General features: G+C 50.0%; 1 long non-coding RNA gene across 1 annotated transcript in view; it reads left to right on the top strand.

Moving 5' to 3' along the window:
* LOC129386865 (uncharacterized) overlaps positions 1-24306 on the top strand; it is a 278595-nt gene that overhangs the window by 185183 nt on the left and 69106 nt on the right. The window contains exon 3 of the long non-coding RNA XR_008614152.2: positions 6442-6656. This is a non-coding gene — a long non-coding RNA (uncharacterized lncRNA). The remainder of the gene's footprint in view (positions 1-6441; positions 6657-24306) is intronic.

The raw sequence follows: 24306 nt of genomic DNA, 5'->3' as shown, positions 1-24306 counted from the left end.
TCACGTATGAGACTGCTCCCGAAGACTCAGGTCCATCGTGTGCACAACCAGGGACCGATGTCGTTCATGTCGTCTGCTTCGAGTCCTACGTGCGAGTTGTTCCTTTGCCACGTTAGTTTGCTCCGGGACGGCGGGGTAGTGTCGCGAGGAAGAAGACGAGCACTAGCCCTTCCGTCGCCATGTTTTAAGCTGTCGGCTTGAGTCGTCTGTGTTCGTGCCGGCGCTTATACGTGTTGTGCCGTGCTCGACGCAGCCCCAGAGACCTACGCCAGGGAAGCTCCCACGGACGATCCGAAGAGACCGAAGTTGTGAGCGGGAAAGAGCGCAGGCGCACATTTCCCAACGGTTTTATTTGACCGGCGGCACAATACACTAATCAGCAACGGTCACGCTGACATACGTCACTGTTGCTTGACCACGTGTACGGGCTCCGCCGAGTGGTGTAATTCAAGAATTTGTAGCTTGTGTGTCGGCCCGAGAGGGCGCCGCACAACAATGAGTAGCACTTACTTCCGCTAAGCATGGCGAAACACAAGAACGAAGAAAGCAGACACACACCAATCGCCAGAACTTGGAACAGACGTTCTCACTCACTCACTCACTCACTCACTCACTCACTCACTCACTCACTCACTCACTCACTCACTCACTCACTCACTCACTCACTCACTCACTCACTCACTCACTCACTCACTCACTCACTCACTCACTCACTCACTCACTCACTCACTCACTCACTCACTCACTCACTCACTCACTCACTCACTCACTCACTCACTCACTCACGCACGCACGCACGCACCAGAAAAGGTCAACAGTGACGTATATATTATTACGTGGTGTGCATGAAATTCGTCTCTCCTTTCGACAGTGGCACAAATGTCCGGCTTACGCACGTGTGACCAACTACAACGCATGGAAGAAGCCTCGACTGGCTCCCTTGTGATGACACACGAGTGCCAAGCAACTAGCGCACTTGTTCATCTTGCTGCAAAATAATAACCGTTGTTTGGCTTCCGGATCGGGGTACGCGAGCTCAAGCCGATGCGCCATCCGTGAGGCCACGGACGTGGTCACAGGACGAGTAACACCTTACGAATAACAGCTTTACGACTTTCCTCCTCGCGATGCAGCGCCAAAAGACATGGGGAGAGAGAGGTTCTTTCCGAGACATACGGGAGAAAAATGAACAAAACTTAAATAGAACAACAAAACAACCGAAAAGATAAATGAAAGAGAGAAGGTAGGGAGAAAAGCAGAAATAACGAAGGAAAGAAACAAACATCATCTAATACCTGCGCCTAAGCGCGCAGAACTCGCCGCTACACCGGCAACAACGTTGTAATCCAAGAAACGCGACGTCCCTGTGGACAACAAACGCCGGCGGATACAAGAGGGGGGGGGGGGGGGGAGGTAATGTAGACGGCCCACAACAAGCACAACAAGGTTTCGGCGAGGTGGAGAACGAGTGGCACGATGGAAGAGAAGGGGAAAAAAAAAAAGAAGATTGCGACACGTGAAGCGGAACGCACAACGTGAGCGGGTAAGCAGACAAAAAAAGGGAAACTTTGTTGTTTCCCTGTGTGAGCGAAAGATACTGTGGGCGCCGCAAACCCGCGTTCCATCTCTTCGAAGCCGCGCCGCACAGCCCTGGCAGGCCCGTTCGCTAGCGCCGCGAAGAAAGTGTACCGTATCGACACGCGAGATAGCCGCGCCATTAATGTAACATTTCTTCGAGTCCGTTGTCAACCTGGAGCTAACGTTCGTGTTGCAACGCGTAGGATATTTAACTGATTGGGAGTTTTAGATCTTGCGCACCCAAAGTTTAGGGACGCGAACTGTTTGAAGATAGCGCAGAAGGGATTAAAAAGAACAAAAAAAAACGAGATGGGTACAAAATAACGCAAGCAAGGCGCGGCGCAACGGCTGTTCAAAAGTCCCTTTGGGTACCCAAAGCCGTTCGGTGGCCAAAAGTTCAAACTCCCTAAAGACTACTTCCCAGAACTTCGCGCAAAAACAAAGTCATCGATTTACGGCAATGTGGAAATGTAAAGAACGCGAAGGAACAGTTAAACACCAAAAGCTTGCGGCGTTGTTTTTTTATTATTATTTACTTGTACGAAACAAATAATTGCGCGCACACCATTGGACTGTGATTGTCAAATTCAGGCGATAGCTTTTCGTCAGACCTGCTGGATATGTTGGCGGGGATAGCTATCGGTTAGTGCTACTACTTAAGTGCTATAGACAAGGCGCGCGGTTTGCGTGACGTTGCACAGTCTCCAGGATCGGTCCACGTTAGAAAACATGATAAAAACCGTAGCGAGCACAGACGCCATGCACTGCTATCGTGGTCGCCGCCACAAGTCATCACGTTTGATTACACTGCCACTGAGATCGCCGTAGGAGTAAAGGAAGGCGGAGTAAGGTAGAGCTAAGTCAACCACACTGAAAAAAAAAAAGAGAGAGAGAGAGAGAGAAAAAAAAAGGAAAGGAAGGCAACGAGAGTGCCCGAAAGTGTGTTGAGAATTTTAGTCGTAGGCATTCTCGCTTTGGTGCTGACGACATGTTCTTTTTAGGCCGCCGCGACACAAAAGTGGCAGTGTCGTAATGACGAGATGTCACGTTACGATCAAACGCTGCTGTCGCTAATGTAGGAGTGATCGGCATTTTGTTACGATCAAACGTAACAGTCTGAACCGGGACACGACAGCACGACAGACCGCGCTAGGAGAATTCTGTGTCAGGACTATAGTTGTACATTCCAAGAAACGAAGTAATATTTTCATTCATTTATTCTTTTTTTTAAGGGACGTTTTCAAGGTAGATGAGTTAACACCAGTACCTACTAGAAACTGCGGGTCGGCATATTATGTGGCCCATACGTTATTTCTCTTTCCCAAGCCTCTCGCTCAAAATTGGGGTGCGCCTAGTACGCGGGTCTATACGTTACAGTATTATTTCTTTCCTGCGATCGCTCTTGTGCCTCTTACGAAATGGCACAACAGGATGCATTCTGGTTAACAAATACAAGAAAGCTTCTCGCGCTTTATGGCTCTTTGTTGACTCTGTTCCCTCACCACTGCTTATGTAAACAGGAATGCGCGAACCACATTATTTTTCTCTTGCCACAGAACTAAATAAACAAATGTACACAGACAATATGTTCCTTCCAACGTCTTCTCCTTTTTGCTTTCAACAGCAATGTGGATACAGATTCACGTAGTGCTAGAAAGAGAAACACGACATGCAGGCGTTTAACCCAAGATATATATACCGAACGTATAAACTAGGCTCACTTTTAAACGACATTATAACCCTTTATAGACGAGCTTTGCCTACAGGCAACATACCGGGTAATCTTTTTTTTTTTTTCTTGCCGAGTTTGTGTGCTCAGCATAAAGTTTCTGGCCGAGTGCCTTCAGCTAACACTGAATGACCAACGGCAAGCGTCATTTGTCGGTTTAGAGTGGCGCACAGAACGAGGAACAATTCTGCAGCGCGATACTCGCTTTCTTTTGAAAAACGTGGTTAAATGACACAAACCAAAGCAAGATCTCCGGCTGCACTGGCGTCACACATGTGGTGAAAAACAAGTGAAATATACTCCTGTGTTTACCGTGTGGCAATAGCTGTCTCTGCAAGATTCCGAACAAATGCATAGGTGGCTTGAAGTGAAGCCCACTTTCAACCTCCTGGCTTGCGTTTTCCACCGAATTTTACACAGCGTTCCCGGAAAACATTCTTTTTCTTTTGGTAAGTTGTGCTTCTTCTCGACATGTTTTTGCATATTTGGATGGACAATTAAAAAGAAAGGTTCCTTGTATTTGTATGAGACATCATTAAATGGATAAGAAAAAGATACTCAGATGTATCGCCATCTCTTTATTACGCCTATAATATAGCATGTTCTGCTTGATTTATGTAATAATCTATTCTTTCCAAGTTTGCCTTTTTATTTCGTTTTGGCCTTTCTCATCTCTTGGCATTTCTTGTTTGCTAGAATTTATTTCTGACGTTCCGGATGACGCCGCTTCGGTGACTCAATAAACAGATCTCATTAGTTTTTTAATAAACAACGATAATTACAACAATGATTTATCCTTTGGCTGCGGCGAGGTTCCCTCTTCTGTAAGTGCTGCATGATCTTGCGTGTCAAAAATTCACCGATGATTACGATACTCCCTAATGGGAAAGTTGACCGCAGCTCGATACGTGTTTTCATTTTGCGTTGCGTTGACTGGCGCGGACAATCTCGTGTGGTACGTTGCAAACGGATCTAAGTGTGGCGCGACTGCCTAGCTAATCGGGATATGAGCGAGAAGCAGCGCGTGGGTGACGCGTGGGCGCGACTCACAGCAGCCGCCGCCGCAGGCAGACCTCTGCTAATGCAGCGCTTTGTTTCCATATGTCTGTCGCGCGCTACTCTGGCGCCATCTCGTAGCTATAGTCGCCACAGAGCCCGTCTTGTGCGACAGCGAGCTTTTCTTCTCACCCTTTCAGCGTATCCTCCGCTTTGCGTCTCGCGGTTCCGCTGCACCCTCCTCCTCCGCTTTCCTCCTCGCGCACTCTTCGCTAGCGCCGTCTTCCATCCCCCGCTGCGCTTCGCGTTCGCTCTTTCATCCTTCGCTGCGCTTGTTTCCTCAGTTACGAGGGGCGCCGGGGCACGCCGACAGGTAACGCAGGAACGGGCGGCTTAGAGCAGCGCTATACGAGAGCACGTGGCGACACCGGCCCCAGGAATTGCCCTTTGTAGTTAACGCAGTTAGCTTCGGTGCTTGCGTTGATACCAATGCGGCGAAGCGCAAAAAGAAAACCTCCCGTCGATCTATATATATATATATATATATATATATATATATATATATATATATATATATATATATACTGATGATGAGCCGCATACTGATGGGATCATTACCGCGCCCGGCCAAAGCCACGTAGTGGGCACAACGCCTGTACACTCTGCTTTAGCACGTCACGGTAATAGGGTCTGCTGCCTTAGAATCTAATGGGAATGGCGCCGAGTGAGCTGCGGTGATTTTAATGTCGCCACTTTCATGACGCAGGGCTTGGAAATACAAATTTTGGCCCTAGTAGCGCGACGTCATAACGCAGAGTGCACAGGCCTTGTGCTGTACCGGTCACATTGGCACGGCGCGCGCCGTGGTAGGAAAAAAAAATGGCAAAGTGCGATGGGAGAGTGTGGCCATCTTTGCGTACACTTTTCGATTGATTCGATGTGTGTGGCGCTCTTTGGCCCTTGCGCCATAAAACTCCATACATCATCGATTGATTCGATAAGGCAGCCTATAAATTATGTGGTTTTACGCGCCAAATCCACGATATGATTACGAGGCATGCCGTAGTGGGAGCGACTGTGGCATAATTTTGACCGCTATGGGGATTATGAGGGGATCTTTAACGTGCAGAGAATGCACGTTACACGGGCGTTGGAGGCCAAATGCTGCCGCCGTGGCCGGGATCCGAACTTTGGACCTCGTGCTTCGCAGCGCCAAAACATCGCCGCTACGTCCCCGCGACGGGCAGAACGGTATCGGCATTCTTTCAATGGGCGCTGTCGAAAAAGAAAAAGGGAAATTCCTAGCTCGTTGTAGGAGAATACGTGGTGCGCCTGCGTTACAAGTTGTTGGCAGCTCGGTTTAGCGGTGGCATGTAATGCAGTTTTTTGAGAGGTTGAGGACGCAGAGTCGACTGGCTTTATTCAAAGGCAAAAGCAGGTTTTGCCAAGTGGCAGTGCTGGCGCCCCATCCGGACAGACGGTTTGGTTCGAGCAGGGGCAATGATTTCCACAGCGAGGTAAACTGGATTTCCAGAGCGAGAGGCAATGACCCCCACGCCGGGGACAACGAAGTGACGGATGATCTCTGCAAAGTAATCACGAGTGATGTGTTTTCGAATTTGGGCGCGCACGCGCGTCTTTCAAGTCGAACGTGATATTGAAGCAGCGCACTCACATCTGACACGTACTCGTACGCTTAGGAAGGACATACGCAGGCGCTGGACTGCAACTACTGTTGCACTCCAGCGCGTGTATGTAGTTGTAGAGTAGTTGCTGTCCAGCGTCGGTGTATGTCCTTTCTATGTCTACGTGTACGTGTCAGATGTAAGTGCGCTGCTTGGACATCAGGGCTCACCAACTAGCCGATCAGTAACTCTAAGTTAAACGTGCGTTTGTTTGTGTAGCAAACCCGTTGAGCTGAGGCCTGGCGCCCGTTACTTTTCCTTTTTTTTTTTCGAAACACGTTAGCAGCGCTTAGGAGGACTGGGCGAAAACAAAGAAGTACGCCTCACACAAACTGTTTCTGACACGACATTACACGACACGTCAACGTGCTTCGTAATGCCCGTATGCATCTCCCTCAGTTTTCAGCAAATAGTAAACAATAACTCGAATTTGTGTGTTTCCTTTCTTCGCAGGCGGCCACTTACTCTGACGTCGTCTGCTGCGACGGCGCCATCGAAGCGACGACGACACCACGGCCAGCAATGCACCGCGAAGGCAGTTAGCAGGCCGGGATGCTGGTACGCCTGCGTCTGTGCCACTGGCAATGTGTGTGTCGCTCTCGGGATGAGGATTTTCACCCCGACGTCTGCAATAACTCGAGTCTCCTGCAGGCCTGGCGCCAGCGAAGGTGAGTCCAACTGAGCGGGCTTTGCCTCCTTTATTTTGTTTCTCTGTTTGTTTGTTCGCTTGTTTGTTTGTCTTTTGGTCTTGACAAGACGAAGAAAATTCTTTAGCGGATTGGTGTAAACTCGACGCCTACAGTAACGAGCTGTGTGACGCCAAACACGGCAGCCCTTGTCGCTCGGTAGCTCACTCTGGTGATTAGCTTGCGCATTCTCGTAGTTGTTGAGCGGAGCCGATCCGGGGTTGCCTTCAAGCATCGTCTGTTGCAAGGCATTGCGCTATCATGCAAGCATTGAATTATCATGTAAGCCGAACGCGCTTAGGAGCTAAAGGCCATAAGGCATTTAGCTCTTGTTTCCTCTTTCTGTAACAAAGAAAGAAAAATAAACTTCAGACTTCATACAGGGAACCTCAATAGCGCCAGATACACAGGGACAGACATAGAAACGACAACACACGGTGCTAACTTCTGGAAGGAGGAGGAGGATGATGAAAAAAAAGTAAGGAAAGGTAGGGAGGTCAACCAGACGCACGTCCGGTTTGCTACCCTACACAGGGGAAGGGGTTTAAGGGAATAAAATAAACGAGAGGGAGGGAAGAAGGTACTGTCGGTGGAAGTACAACTAGCGTCTAACTGTCTATTTTGGAAAGGCACTACAAAGTTTCGACTTCATGCAAACGATGCCACGCGCGCGTGATGTTTTACATAAGCCAGTTCCTTCTGAGATAGTGACAGGGGTGCAGTGGTCACCGACTTTCCCGCTAAGTGCTGAATATGAGCAGCTTCTATTATCTCATGTGTCGGCCGTTGTCCGGCTCTGGCCACCATACTGCACTGGTCAGACAAAGGTGTGCACCTACACGCTTTGCACGCCGGCCACCCACCGGCAAGCCTTTCTTTACGTTGTTGTTATGCTCCCGTGGCCCCTCATTCAGGGATCGTCGTGTTTGTGCTACGTAGAATCTACCGCACGACAGGTGTACAGTAAGCGGTAGATGAGGCACTCAACCCACAATCGACAAACTTATTTTTGTACTTTTCTTTTCGCACCGTTGTTAGGCAGCAGCATTCGGGTGCCGTCCTTATACTTAGCCTTGCTAGCTTGTTAGGTGCAGAAAATACTACTACCGCTCGCGCTTGCCGCCTTGTAATGAGGCATCTGCCTGTAGTAAGTGTGGCGAGACGCTCACTGTCCTGCACGTGTTGCTGGAATGTGATGAATTAGAGGGTATCAGAAAAAAGAACACTTCCGTTTACCACACCATCAACAAGAACTGTTACACCCACCAGCGTTCCTTAGCAACGACTCGCTCTTTGATGTTAAATTAACCTTCGCTTTCTTTTTTAAATGATGCACCTATACTGCATGTTATACACTCAAGTGGTCCGTAGCTCATCCTCTTATAATAGGCTGCTGCTGCAAAAGAACTACTAAGAGCATGTGCCCCACGCTTCTTGAGCTCAAGGACCCGGATTGGGCTTTAGTGCTATTTCCGTATTTCCACATTTCTTTTTATCTTGCGATCACTTTGCAACGTATATTTTGTGGTCATAGAATATCTCACTGGTCATTGTGATGTTTTGGGACACATATATTTTACGCACTTACAGATTGACTGATCTTATATGCCCCCATTACAGCCATAGTACACTCTAGACTTCATAAACCATTGATAACTCATTGCGTCGTGTGTTTGGCGCTCTTTGGCCAGAGCTGGCCGTTGCGCCTTTAAAACCCGATCATCACCTGAGCTCGCAGCGCGCGCCGCGAACGCGCGAAGACATTCTGCTTAACGCTGGCGTCTCTCTTGCCGTACCAAAGCGAGATTGGCCCGTCGACGTCGTGGCCTTTCTGCGTTGCTCAGCGCAGCAGTTTTCGTCGTTGGTGCCGACGCAAGCGGAGCAGCAAGGTGGCGTGTAAGCACCGCTGATGCATGTCGAAGCTGCACTCCGTAGCCGACGAGGCGCCCCACAGCTAATCGGACGCGAAAGACAAACCATGCGCGGAAACTGCGTCGTCACCTCAGCAGAAGGCCTACGCCGCCTACACCAGGCTACACCGCGTTGGAGCGTCCGCTGCGCTGAGGCTGCCGAAGCGCTCACTGTCGGCACTCGTTAGTGTCGTGATGCAGTACTTCGCCTCACCGCTCCTAGATGGCGGTGTCATCCCTGTCGAGAGGGATGACATATGTTACGCGTTGGCTCCGACGTCACATTCGTTACAGGAAGTTGGTGGTGGACCGCACCATAAAACAATTTCGTATTAAAGTATGGAGGGTTTTTCGTACAACCAGTTCGGCGTGAGATTCCATTTAGCTGCTCACGTCGCGGCTGTGAGAGGGGTATTTAAAGCACATTACGTCGAAACGCCCCCTTAATTATCGCCCTGGTTACGTTGGGCTGTGCTGCATGACTTCTTACGCGAACGCACAGCATGCTGCGTTGGACGGACAGGGGGTTAAATAGCGCAGTGGAAGCACCCCTCTTAAATAGCGCCCTGGCCTCGTAGCCAGCGCGTTACTTAGAGGGGTTTTCCCACTGCGCAAATTATCGCGTTCGCGCAGCCAGTCACGCAGTGCAGCACACTTTACGCCAGGAAATACTTGTACGTTGTAACATGCGTAAACTAGTGTATATCCGGAGTTTTTTTTACTCAACTGTTTCGCCCCTGGCTTTCACGCGGCACCCAGTCCACGCATTGAGCAGGTCAATTTCCTCTGAAAAAGGAAAGTCAGTCACACTCATTGCGTTTCGGCTTCCTCGCTTTCGATGACCGCGGGCCCGGCACCCGCAAGCCGGCCCTTAAAACACTGCACATTCGTCCGCCGGTTCCGCCTTAGCGGCCGAGCCGTGCGTTCGGCGCGTGGCTGGGTTGCCCCGAACTTTCCCGCTGTGCTCCCCGCTTGCGCTCGCCGCGTAATCGCCGCCTGTCATTACGCGCCCGAGCGGTTCCCTCATTACCGCCTCTGAAGCGCTTAACGAGGCCTTCCCCGCGCGCGGCGGTCAAACGGCGCGCTGCTGCTAAGGGACACCCGAGCAAACCGCCTCCTCCGGACGCGTTCAAATATAGCGCGGCTTAAATTTGCCTCCCCCTAATGCGTGTCCGCCAACTCCCCGGGGACAAGCGTCGCGGTGTTTTGCAGCATCGCGCTGCTCGGCATTCTTGAGACGGCTGACGTCCGACAGCGTCCTGTAACGCGCAGAGGTCACTGCCCTCTACAACCTTGCGTTGGAGTCGACTTGTTCTTTCTTTATTCCTTCTTCTTCCTCTCGGGAACGATAGACTGCATAGCATGCGAATGCCTTGGAGCGTTCGCGTTGTCAGATAACAATCTTTCCCCCATTCGGAGCCCGTGGTTCTGATCGCGGCTGCTCTGTCAGGGCAAGAAAGACTAGGCCAGAACTTAGCGCCGCTAACTCTCTGAGTATATGCCTACGTGCGCACAAATTGTGGTGGTTGGGACCTATCTATCAACATGAGCGTGCACGTGACGGACGACCTTGCCCACTATTCTATGGAAGCGACGTTTCTATCTCTCGCACCTTTTTTACAAACTTGCGATTTCAGGCGCACTGGGACGCCCTTCGCAGTGTATGGTGTAAGCTCAACATATTTCGAGTTTTCTGTTGGATACCTCGAAAGTGAGTGGAGTCCGCCTGTAATGCTGTCAAAGAAGTGCATGGCCGATGGTGAAATCGAGCCTCAGTTGTCCGGCACAGCAGTGCAATGCTCTAACCGCTCGTTATTGACTGGTTAGCATCCATGCCTTTATTTTATTTCTGTTGCACACACACACACACACACACACACACACACACACACACACACACACACACACACACACACACACACACACACACACACACACACACACACACACACACACACACACACACACACACACACACACACACACACACACACACACGCACGCACACACGCACGCACGCACGCACGCACACACGCACGCACGCACGCACGCACGCACGCACGCACGCACGCACGCACGCACGCACGCACGCACGCACGCACGCACACACACACACACACACACACACACACACACACACACACACACACACGCGCGCGCGCGCGCGCGCACACACACATACACGCACGCACACATACACGCACGCACACACATACACACACATACACACATACACACACATACACACACACACGTCTGGTGCGTATGTCATGTGTCAATTTCTTGCATACTTCATTCCTGACATCTAGTGCTTTGAGACGTTGCGTGAGACTGCGTTAGCTGCCTTCGATATCGGCCCACGTTCTGTGTTAGATACCTCTGAATTCAGTGACTTTTGCCTATTATGCCACAGCATTAAAATAAGGGGTGTAGTGCCAGGCTCTATTTCTCGCGAATTAGAACCACGTGAAGCCAGCACAAGACTATCGTGCGCCGAAGGAAGTATATACGCTCCTATATGGGGGTCTCAGGTTTCTCGCGGTAGCCAGACGACGCACCCCTCGACGCACTGTCCAGGCTTCGTTGAAAACGTTCGCATGCCAGGACATACAGCCAACCCTTAGTACACGGAGATGTGCTGATTATTCCACGAAGCGTATTGCGTGAAAAAAGAAATGAGTGTGTTAATTGCTTTATGTGCTGCTACGTCTGTCGCACCGCTTGAGAAAGAATGCGACTGCCTGGCGAATCAGTTCTACGGAAACCTGCAAGGCCGTGGATGCATTGCTCCCTGTATTCTAGAACGTTAATCCTATACAGCAGTGCCACCCCGCTACATAAATGACTACTGCTCTATCATGACCATGCACGGCAGTAATGGAGAAGTGTAGCGTCTTTTTCCATCGAGGGACGGCGCTGTGTTCGATTCGGTGAAGTGGAGGAAGGGCTTCGAGTCGTGGCGGACCGTTTGAGAGCACGTGGGGAGTACTTGTCATTCATCTCGAGAGTAGCACGAGTTAAGCTCGGCCGCGCTGGGTGTCCGTGTTCCTTATAGCGTCGGTCTGCTGCCGGTTGGATGACGATTCTTCCTGTTCACTACAACTATTCCCGTCAGCCGGTTGTACGTCCACGCATGTGCCACAATGGTTTCTGCGCATGCATCGCGATTCGAGTCCTACCTGTTGGCGCGTGAGTTTTGTTTGCTGTGATTTTCTGGTTGGTAGAGTCAGTTGAAATTCTCACCCGTGTACTTAGATTTAGGTGCACGTTAAAGAACCCCAGGTGGTCGAAATTTCCGGAGTCCTCCACTACGGCGTGCCTCATAATCAGAAAGTGGTTTTGGCACGTAAAACCCCATAATTTAAGAAAAAAAGTTGAAATTCTTGGCCTTCCTTGTTTTCAAAAGCGTTTCCGCTTTTCTTGGTAGCTATAGTTCGTCCCTAAACATGTTGCTCTTTACGGAATAGCCGGGTTAACCAAAACGTACGCGAGATCATCCTTTTCGGTGTCGCCACCTGGCGGCATACGTTTTAAGCAGGGAGGACACATAGCGGACACAGACACGCTGCAGTAACCAAGTGTTTCCTACATAGCTGTTGGTTTGAAGCGCCAACAGCGACGTAATCGTTGCGGACCAACTGCAGTGAAATTTCACTTCTGCCAAATTTGCTGTAAATGAGTGGTATGTTCCACTCAAGCAACCTTGGCAAATGCGCAGGGCTGGTAATTGTATAGTTTTCTCTTGTTAGCTTCCGTTCAGCAGCACCTAAGAAGACGATGCGTGTACCTGGTGGTTGGCATTATGACGTAAGTGCCAGCATGCCTTCCCCGATAATTTTTCACCGCACCGCGGCTGTTGCCTTATCTTGCAGGTCATGACTCGGAGTGCCGCGCTCTAGGTCATGCGACACTTTCTCCAATCGGTAATTGCAGTGTTCTTTTTTTTTTCTTTTTCAGTTCGGTCATCAAAAGTAGCAAGTTCTGTGAGCTTTACGTGACGCTTCAGCTCTTGTTTCAAACATGAAATTTTGCATAGAATTTCAATGTCTACGCTATCTGAAGATAAGCTTTCTTTACGCGGTCTGAAATTAATTGCGGTTGGCCTTTAACATTACAACCTTTTTTTCTCTTTTTATTTTTGATCGATAAGGACACTTACGTGACACGAAAACGTGCCAGCGCGTTTTGCTTGGACAAATAGTCGCGGCATGTCGCTCACAGCGTTGTAGTTGCAGTTGGCGTGTACGGTAACTCAGTGTTCCGCGAAGTTTCTTACGTTTACGAGCATGGTAAAACTCCAGGGTGTCTAAAATGTCGCGTGCAACGTGTGCTTATCGCTAGCTTCAAATGCTCACACCTGAGAAAGCATCGAACGACCGGACCTGGACTTAGTGGCCATGTTTTACGATGTTGCTGCGGTCGGCGATGTTTGCGGCTCGCCTAATGAGGTGCAACGTCGACGGTAAACGCTTGCTATCGATTTTTTTTCCCCTCGCCTTCCCTGCCGTTCGCCACTGTGTCGTCGCTTGTCGAGTACATGATTGAGGGGTAGCGCGCATCTGGCGCGCGTAGATCGAAGCCTCTACGCCGACCGTGTTCCTAAATCTGTTCAGCTGTTACTTGCTATACGGTATGCGTGTGCTCGCTCGCGTAGTAACCGAACCTACTGCACATTTGCACTTCCTCCTCCACGCGAACGTGCGTATTGACTGTTTCACCGAATGCACGGTTTTGCAGTGCACTGCCGCCAATGCTGCTTAGGCGATCGAGCCGTTCGTCTATCGCAGTCTCGTTTCGCGATATAGTAGCGGCCCCGTTGCGCCGTGTTTAGAACTTCAGATGCATCGGAGTGTGTGTGTGTGTGTGTGTGTGTGTGTGTGTGTGTGTGTGTGTGTGTGTGTGTGTGTGTGTGTGTGTGTGTGTGTGTGTGTGTGTGTGTGTGTGTGTGTGTGTGTGTGTGTGTGTGTGTGTGTGTGTGTGTGGTGCTTTTATTTGGTGCTTGTGTTTTTGCGTGTCTGTCATTTCGTTCTTTTTTATGTAACCGTGTGTGTTCACGTGTGTGTCGTTGGACATCGCTCAAGGATTCTCAGCTGTAATGTCACAAAGAAGCACAAAAGCTGTATGGAGCCCCACCCCTTAGCGGGCGCCAGCGGTTACTTATTGACCTCTGTCTCTTCCTCCTTAGAGTGACCCCTAATCAAAGTGAGCTACTAGCGCTTCTGCATTGTTCACCCATCGGAACGCGGCTGTGTCGGGAATCGAACCCTCTTCCTCAACCTTGCCAGAAGTGCTGCACAGCAAGTGGAACACAACGACGAGCAAAATGAAGGGGGGGGGGGGAGAAAAAGCCAATAACCCGGTGAGCCCGTGCGGCTGTAGCGTGCAGTCGCGTAGCAAAACGCAACGTTGAGGCATCTCGCGTGTTAATCGATATAACGCTACAAGGAAGTTTTCTTTCGTGGCTGCGCGGGAGCGGAACGACTTTATCGACCATTCCAGCGGTGACGCCCACGCCATTTCATGACGCCACGCTTGCTTGACTTATTCATTGTCACGCGGCACGGTGCAGCCCCCTTGGCTAGAGCTAGGCGTGCGTCGCCTCCATTACCCGATGAGAAGCTAGGCGTGCAGTCGAGGAAGCCGGCAAATGCGGGACGTGCACCTTGGGTGGGCGGCCATCCTACGATGTAGCTTATACCGGACTTGCCTATGGGTGCAACTACTAACGGTCAGTCGCACATCACAAACCCGAACGTATTGGACACTCTGTTACGAGCCTTGCGGGGAAAGATGAAGCGCACAAAACAGGCGGTTGGCCTTACATCGACACCGAGAGCAAGGGTCTGTGATTGATTTATGTTGGGTCAAATCATAAATTTCTGGCAACTATTGGGTCGCCAGCTTCTTTTCAAATAAAAAGAAATGCTTTGAATTAAAGTCTGGGGCAAGAATCACGACCTGATTATAAATGATGCCGTAGATAGTCAAATGCCGGGCCGACCCGCTGTAGAAGTGAAGCAGGCATTAAGCACTCCCCATACGTTCCCCGATACCGAAGATAGTGCAATGCCTGGCCGACGCGCAACGGAGAGTTCACCATTAAGGAGCCCACCTACGCAGCTTCGATGGTCATCATCACAGTGTGGAAGGGCGCCGACATTTTTAACGCGACAGCGTTAAGGAGCTCGTGTCGCAGAAAAGCCGGTGTCGTCGGCGTCAGCGGCGTTGGTCGTGAGCGGTAAATCGCAGAACGCACTTCATAAATAAAAAAACACCTTGCAAGATGGGCTGGTGGGAATCAAACCAGGGTCTCCGGAGTGTGAGACGGAGACGCTACCACTCAGCCACGAGTTCGATCGTTCAAAGTGGTACAAAATCGCCTCTAGTGAATGCGGTGTTCCCTTAGAAACGTGCCGTAGAAAGTTATACTGCGGCGTATATCGGTAATTATGACCATGTAAATTACAGAAGTTGCAGTTTCACGAGTAGCGAAGTTTCTTTCCGCTACATTTCTTCTGCGCTCTGCGCACACGCAGAGCCATCTTGCCGCAAACACAGAAGACCCGCTCCTCGCAATGTACGGCGCTGCCCCGACACGTGGCGCGCTACTCGCCCCATGATCGCGTCCGCCTTCATGGCGCGTCGCGTCCCGGCTGTCTGTGCCGATCGCGACGTTTGGCTAGCGTAGATCGTATTGTAGGTGGTGCGAACGGGGTGCGATAACGCTATCGCGTTCCACTCTCGAAGGCGAAGCTTAAGCGTCCTTCAATTTTTTGATGGGCTCAGTCTAAAGCCGTTTCGGTTGGCGATGTCCACCGCCGCTGGTGTCCGTCGCAGCCATCGCCAGTAATAAGAATACCGGGTTCGTGCCGGGATCGAACCCGGGCCCTCTGTGCGGGATGCAGCTACTCTACGCCACTCGAGCGCTTGCTATCTCAGAATGGTTGCTCGCTGGGCTAGTTGCTTCATTGCAACTTATGTAACAGCGCGAAACGTAACGAAGGGACGACGATAGAGTTCGATATAGTTCGATGATAGATCATCGTCCGTTCCTTACGTTTTGCCCTGTTACATAAGTAGGCTGCTATCAGCTGCGGAAACATACCCTATACAGGCGTCCAAGCGCGCTAGAAGTCACGTCATGTGAGATAGATGCCCGCCGCGTAACGTCGATACATGAACACTTTGCGTTGAAGTTACAAGTTATTGCACCTGGTGACACGTGTTGTAGCAGTTGCATCGTGTAGTGCACATTGTGACGCGATGTGAGATGCGCGCCGTGTAGCGTCGATACGTGGAAATTTTGCATTACTGTTGCGTTATATTGCACCAGGTGTCATGACATGTAGCAGTTGCATCGTATCGTTTCACGTGTGAAGGGAAGTGACTCCGGCTTTCGCAGGACAACCTCCTCTCACGCGTTCTCTTTGTGCTTTAACCTTGGGGAATCGCGTTAAGTGCGCTATCGCAACGTTGAGACACGGAACAGCACGCAATGCGGGGTGGTTTGGTTCACCGTAGGTTTGAATGCCTCTGCACGCCGCGGTTGGCGCTGGTTTCACCAGTGCGTGCCGCTCGCTTTCTGCACGCCGCATTTCGATGCTTATAGTTCTCGACCTCGATCCCTGAAAATATTGTTGTCGTTGCAACGGTGACACGACTGGAGCGCCCGCACAATTATCTTCGCGTTGTAACTTCCCAGCAGCACCGCACGACAAGCAGATGACGGACACGGCTCAGCGGCTCGCGATAACTAAGAACGCTGCTTGACATCACATGGTTCGGTGCTTTTCCTGCGTTTCCTCTTTTGTTCTTCTTCAATGGTCTGGCTTCAAGAGTTTGACATGACGTTCCATGCTAGCTTGTTTCTTTCTTTCCTCTTTGATGCGAGAGCGTCAAATCACCCACTGAGAAAACAAGCCGTTGTCTGTCGTCTGTAGCAGCGGAACGGCACCTAAATTCCCATTGGCTGGGACGCCACCTCCCGAGGGCGCCTCGACAGAGTTCCCATTGGCTGAGACACCGCGTCACGAGTGCGCCTCAATGGAGCAGAGCGGGCGAAAGGGAACACATGCTGCAGTGAATGCGCGCCCGGTGCAGCGTGAGGGGAGAGGGCGTCTTCGCGACGCTACATCACCCTCGCTCCCGCTGTCGAAAGCCGACGCGCGGTCCGTATCGCTCCCTGGTCACCACTGGGCTTTAGCTGTTGCGTGCGCCTGCTACTCTTGGTGGCCGCTGCTGCTTCCTCGGTCTCTCGTCGGGCAGGACGTCGGTGGCGTGCGGCGTTGGCACCGCAGACTGCTGCAGCTTGCTGCCTCGGGCAGCACGTACCGCTATGGTACATAACTCGCAGCGAAAAACTCGAAGCACCGCTCAGCGGGGTTCAATTTGACATTAATGATTTCGCATTCACAACTCACAAGAAATGCCTAGGTGTCCTCGGATTTTTTTCTTCCCTCAGTACAAGCAGCAAAGCTCGGCAGGAATGTAGTGCTGAGAACTGAATAATTAAGTAAATTCTACGCCCAAGGAACCTTACTACACCTGCCCTGTGCGCTTCCGCGCTCCAAAACGTAGTTCCCGAGCGACGCTAATATTGATTGAAGTCCGACTATGCGGCGACGTCGCGACAATGCACTGGCGTAATTTGCTGGCGTGCCTACACAAATTTTCGCGACTAATGCTGCCACCGATGGTGGACGCATGACATATTTGGATTAGAAATTCTACACAAATTTCCGCCCCCGCACAGGTAACAACTGCTGATACCCGCTTACCGGCTAAAGCTGTGCTTCCGTTTTAGTCTCATATCCGCCGTGATACTTGTTGAAAGATTTCACGAGTCCTTAATATGTAAAATCCTTTCGCCATTATCAAAGAAAGGACTACGAAGGATTTGCGAGCCTTGCAGGGCAACGAACGACTTTGGTGCTCTGATATAACCCGTTAAGCTTATCCGAGCAAGCAAGGCAAAGAGAAACCGCCGTAGCTGACATAAGGTACCTTGATCAGGCATGACCCTTGAACAGACAGTTTTAAAATATCGCACAGGCCTGACGTAAGTTCAGCACGAATACGTTGCGCAGCTTTCTGGTCAGTGTACCGGAGCTCAAGAAAAAGAAATAAAGAAAAATGAGATGTAACGGAGTTTTTGCAATCTGATCGAAAAGTGCACGAATTCCTACGATTTGGCATATGTAGTTATGATTGACAACATTGGTCGTGTGTCCTAAAGCCTCTGGCATTTTCTCATGTGTGCGGCTACGTGAGAAATGTTCCTGCCTGATGGAAACTCCCGTCAAATCCGTGTGAATATTATTTTGACGAATTTAGGGGTATACCAGTTGCAAACATCTGAATCAACATATGCCACATTCATGCTCGACATGTAGCGACGCCGAGTCGGCGAGCTTTGGCGTGTAAGTTGTGTAAATTGGCTGTCTAAGACATTCTTCTGCACAGATGTAACAGCGGACGCGTTTTCCAAAGAGAGCCAAGCGGGCTCTATGCAGGTTGTTTCCTTCTGTTTGTTTCTGCAAGAAATTGTGGTCTGCAGCCTTCGCAAGGCGACGGACGAGAAAAGACGAGAACGAGAAACCGCAGCGAGTACATTTACAAAGTCGAGGAAGCCCGTCGTGTGCCATTTGCCGGCCGGCTGCAGGAAGCGCCGAAAATTGCATTACGTCCGCGGGCACAATGTAGTGTCCGACTTGGCTGCAACGCGTCGGGACCTGCTAAGGGGAACACGCGTCAACTCCGCCAAGCGCCACTGGTCTTTCCCCTTCACGTGACCTGCTCGCTATTGAAAAGAGCCAAGCCTTGTACTTCTTGCAGGGCACGTTCTTTTCCTGCAGACCGTGTTGTCACCGCGTTTCTGCTGCTGATTAAATAAGACACCTTGAGATTTTAAAAAAAGTAGACCCAGCTGTAGTCAGTCACTTACTGAAACCCGAAGGCGGCCTCGATTCTTTTCGATGGTCAGTCCAAGTTTTCGCGAGAAAGCTCTGAGAAAGCGCAACGGAGTCCTCGAGACGACACTGCGTGATGCTCACCCGGCCGGAAGCTGGACTTCACTATTTTGAAGCGCAACGTCTTTTGCCTACACTTCAGCTTCGGCTTTTAAGGTTAGTGGTTCGATCTGCTGGCTTTGTGCAGACTGCGACGAGTTTAGCCATTTAGAGAGCATTTCATGTTGTCCTGCCGTCGCTATACAGAGAAGTGAAATTCGTTACTTTCCCTGCAGTGAATAGGCTTTCAACAATATTGCCTGCGGTGTTTAGTGTTTCGAAAAGGCAGCAAGATCCCCAGGAGTAAGGTCATTAGCCTTTTACTCGTGTTTCTCGTCGATAGCCGTCTTACTCGCGTGTGGTGATAACCCTGACAGCCTGAAAGGGAGAGTATAGGGCTAAGGAAGTGTCAGCTCTTACTGCGATGCTAAGCTCTCCCGTTGCAATGCTACGAATATACTGCTTACACGGCGCTTTAAAGGAACACACAAGGATAACGTTGTGGCCGAAACATTGTTAAAGTAGTTTGCGAAGCATTATAACGGGTGTCTCAATTATGTTGGACCAATACTTTAAGAGAAACCCATGAGCTCTAGAGAAATCGCACCGGCTGTATAGTAACGGCAGTCCATTGTACTTACAGGAAGTATTTCTTTTTTCATCACGAAGTTATAATTAATTCAAATAGAATCACAACCGTGTACCAATGAAGTGAATACACTCTTTCCGACCTTTTTTTCCATTATCACGATTTCCGCCTTCGTCGTCGTTTCCTTATTCTTGCGGTGAAGACCCACCTCACCCGGTCGAGATCGTATCAGGAGCCAGAAATCAAACTTAGCAAGTTCGCAGAACATTTATAGTGCCATAACAACCGATATTCGAAAAAAGAAATGATACTTTGAAGTCTTAGACATCACACTGACGTGCCGGCGCACAAGCTGCGGCGCGAGGCTTCCTAAAAAAAAAAAAAAAAAATCATCAATTTCATTTTAATGAAGAATCTATTACCGATCACACGTACTGAGCGACAGAATCAAAGAAAATAAAGTAAAGCTTTGAATAATTTAAACATAATTAGTCATTCCAATAACAAATCGGTGAGCTTTAGACGTGTCTGTGATGTGACATTATAGGTGCAGGGTATATGTAGGAAAGTATAATTTTGTTGCGCGGAACAGAGCTGAACAAACGTGGTCTGCGCATAATAAGGTTTATGCGGGTCATGTCACGGGTACCTTCATAGAGCCCTTGTATGTAAATGGTGATCATTTTGTCAGTTTTATGGAATTTCTAAAAAAATCGCCTGTGGCAGACAGCATAAGTGTTTGTTCTTGAGCTACATTATTCGTAGAGGCGGACATTACTAGCACTAGAAATCGAAACACGCATTCAACTAATTAACAGAAATTTAGGTATTTTCTTTTAAATAATTACATTACGGCATATATTGCAATTTACGAATTGCAGCCGGCGAGCTTGCAACGCGTATCCACTTGAAATGAATTTCCAGGGTGGTACTAGTTCCGAGACATTATTTCCCAAAGTGTGGAACGAAATACATGGGTGCTCCAGTTCATTTAGTGCTTCAATTCATAAAACAAGTTTTTTACCAAAAACGCTAATTAGAACAACAGTGCATTCTTAGAGCACGTTTAATGGCGGATATCTCCAAACTGGAGTCATCCTGGAAATTAATTCCAAGTGGACACGCTTAGCAAACTAAGCGTCTACAAATCGTGAATTGCAATATGTTTTGTAAATCAAATACTTCAACATATAATTAGTGGGATTTTGTTAATTGGTTGAATATGTCTTTCGATGTCTCGTGAAAGCAATGTCCGCCACTTTGCATAATCCAGATCAGGGACTAGAATTATGTTATCTGCAACATGCTATCTTTAAAAATCGCATAAAACTATAAAAAGAAAGATTATCATATGAACTTACAGACAAGGTTTTATGTCTTTTTTTTATTCTTTCCCTCTCAAACTAAAGATCACCGCCCAAGCGTACAGATGGTTAACCAGCGAAGCTGAAACGTGCGGTCCTGGTGTTTATCACTGGGTTAATTGTGACGGTTCATTAAACGACGGCTTGGTAGGCTGCCGGATCCTCGGTACACAGTTGCTGCTTGCGCTCTGCTGCACGAGCCTGTTCTTGTGCCGGGGCTGCAGCATGGCACGGCGTAGACGAGCTCGTTCTCGATTCCGCTCGCGGCGTTGCTGATCGAAAGCAGCCTGCTCCTCAGGAGTGTGTATGACGCGTGGCCTACCCATTTCGCAGCCGGAGAGGAACTGCTGTGCGCCCGCTCGGCTGCGACGCAGGGCAACCACGTCACTACTGGCGCAGCTTAGATAGTACAACGCCTTCTTGCTCCGATCAATGACGTCATGTTACCTGGACCGACTGCTATAGAATCTAATGGGGATGCTCCCGGATCGGCAACAATGATTTTGACGTCACCGTTTTCATCACGCCAGCCTTGTTAATGGAAATTTCGGGCCTGGTAGCGTGACGTCATGGATGGGAGAAGACGGGCCTTGTGCTACCTAGGTGGTGTTAGCTAATCGCGCGCCTCTCCTTCTGTGTGTCTCTCTCTCTCTTTTCTTTCACGCATGCGCATGCGCTTGCGCCGCGGGAGTTTCGGCGTACAGGCGACAGACAGACCGACGGGTGGACATACAAATCGGCTAGCCATATACAGCTTCGCAGTAAAATTATCACCATGTATTTTCAGTGCCGTGGCAAGGAAACAAGAATCCATGCTAACCAGTGAACTTCTAGGGTCTGTGCTGAAGTACGTTTATCTAGCTCAGTTACTCACAAGGAACGCTGATCATGAAAAGGAAATGTACAGAATGAAAAAAAAAAAAATGCGTTGGTGTGCACACGGCAGGCTTTACCAAACCCTCGCTAGGAGCTCACCACTCCTGTTGAAAAGAAAATCGTACACTTATTGCATTCCGGGCTAACACATGCGGCAGAAACTTGGAGGACACCGGTAGTGGCGGCGGCGGATACTATCGCCAACCTAAACAGCTTATTAGAATGAGCCCATGACAACTTAGTGGTTACAAGAAATGGGGCTGTGCAGGCCATATAATGCCTAAGGTAGGTAACCGGTGGACCATTAGAGTTGCAGGACTGGTGCTGTTAAGAACGGCCCGCTGAGGTACAAGTTTTGCCAGCCAGTTGCGACAGCGGCGTCAACTTTTCCTGGAACGCCACCGCAACCCTCTAGCCACACGTCGTGCCTAAGTCTACTGTGTCCGCAGGACAATGCGCCACGTCCGCCATTCTGCGTCGAGGAATTGCCGAGATGAGTTCCACGAACCAGGCTTTGTGACAGAACACGCCACCGCCGACCCGGTCTGCTGTGAACAAGGGAGTCCCCGAGGGAACGCAGTTCGAGGCCCCTTCCCTCGCACCGTTCCTGACGTCAGCCTCAAGTTCTGCGAAGACCGTCTGACCTCGGTTGGGGACCGTGAACCTGTGCGGAAGTGTGTGTGTGTAATCCCTCGCGCAAAGAGGCGGCTTGTCTACCGTGCCTGGTCGAACGTTTCCCACACCTTGGGATCGAGGGAGGATCGAGTGTTTATAAACCGCTGTTGTGCGGCCGCTCACTGTACTTTCTCTCGCAGACATGCTAGACTGATGAACTGCCACGTCCCTGTGTAGATAACGTAAATAAATATTCCATATACCTCGTTCTCGATGAGAAGCAGTCCTTCCCTTCAACAACGTCTTCAGCATGGATAAGTTGGACGACGGCATGGGCCAGCTACTATCTAATTCATGCCCGACTCCAATCTTGAGAACTGGTTACGAGCGGTGGGATTGACCTCCCAATCCTCACAGTGCCAAGGGACGGGAAGCGCAGTCGAGGACGGCAGGAATGAGGAAATCCGCATACGCAAGTTGGACTGAGCTTGCGCAAGGCAGGGAAATTAGAAATTGCTGGGGGACGCCTTCGTCCTGCAGGGGACTTAACGATCGGATGATGATGATTATGATGATGATGATGATATATCCACAAATGTATATATTCGCAAAACAGCAGCACGTATCTCGCAGCCATGGTCGGGAATGGCCTGGGAGGGTTCTAAAAGAACGCTTGGCTTTAATAAGAGGAAGCATCACTTCACGCAGGCATAACCTCGGTAGGAGAACTTTCTCTCGCTTCCTTCCTTCCTTTGGGTCCCATCTGCGCATGAACGTTGGGAAGAGGGGTCTTGAAAACGGTGGCCTGACGCTTGAAGGTAAGATTTGACTCTTAGAAGATTTTAGTGACGCCGACGTCGCAGATCGTCTCGAAAGCTTCAAAATTGCAAGCGACATTCCCTTCCATCTTCTCTTTTTTTTTTACTTTTTTTTTCCCTGGTAGCGGCACAAATGCCCCGTGTGTGTCAATGTGTATACTTTGTCTTCCCACTACGCGAATAACGGGGTTTCAGGAACAAAGATGCATTAGTGTATCGCGTTGCTGTGGAAACGACAACTCATGTGAAATGCTTTTTTGGGTATAACGTCGGTGTCCTGACCCCTTCCTCTTTGACTATGTATGACACCGACCAGACGGGCTTCCGTCACGGACACGACTTTAGCTTTTGGGATTTCATCTGACGTCACGCCCATCATTCATTCATTCATTCATTCATTCATTCATTCATTCATTCATTCATTCATTCATTCATTCATTCACATTCGTTCGTTCGTTCGTTCGACAGCTTGGCTCGGTGCTGGGACCAGCGACATTTGTCGCCAGGATCTCCAATATCACAGCAAGTCGATCAATAACTAAATTAAAACGTTTCGCTTCTCAGTCGCATTCCTCACCTCATTTGTTATATACCGTTATTGCTGAATTGCGCCTCTGCTATGAAAATCTGCGTTCGCGTGTGAGTGTGTGTATTTCTATCTCTTCTTTTGGTTGCTTTCTGCGCTGATCTGTAAGCAGAGCGCTTGATAAGTCTTTTCGAATCCGCCCCCTTTCCCTATGCCCTACCATTGAGCCTATCGCCATTGAGAGAGCGTTCCACTTATTGAGCCTCCATTCTACCTTACCGCCTCACCTTACTTCCTGTTATCGTTCCCTCCGATTTCCACGTATTGTTTTGTTTTGTTTTTCCCGTCGTCACGCCATTTCTTCACCTGGCCACGCGCACGAGTCCGGTAAGCAGCTCGGTAGGCCCACACCAGGTCATTATGCACCGTTCATACACCGGGCCCTGCCGTGCCTGATTTCCGGGCGGCGCCAGCGCGCGTCGACACGCTCGTGTTTTCCAGCCCTCCAGATACGAAGTCCCACCGAATCATGCGTGCGTTTGAGTCGGGAACGTGGCCCAAGACCTGCGGCCGTTAGGACGTGCGTGTCCCTAGCTCAACCAGCCTCGAAGCAACCTGACCGATCGAACAGAGTTCAGTGACTCCGATCGTTATGAAAGGTTGCTGCTCGCGTTCCGATGCGTCTGCTCCAGGAGGCCCGCCATGGGGGTGGAGCTGGTCAACAGCGATACCGAGAATAGAGAGGACGACGTGAATCAGTGAGGATGTGCGACTGCTCCAGGAGGCCCGCCATGGTGGTGGAGCTGGTCAACAGCGATACCGAGAATAGAGAGGACGACGCGAATCAGTGAGGATGTACAACTATAGGTGAAACCTCGCGGTATATCGAGTGTCGTTTGGGGTCGTGGCTTCGAGTGCAGCCGGGGC

The sequence above is a fragment of the Dermacentor andersoni genome, chromosome 11, assembly GCF_023375885.2.
Source record: "Dermacentor andersoni chromosome 11, qqDerAnde1_hic_scaffold, whole genome shotgun sequence".
Lineage (NCBI taxonomy): Eukaryota > Metazoa > Arthropoda > Arachnida > Ixodida > Ixodidae > Dermacentor > Dermacentor andersoni.
The sequence above is the reverse complement of the archived record's forward strand: the minus strand, read 5'-3'. Positions and strand labels throughout refer to the sequence as shown.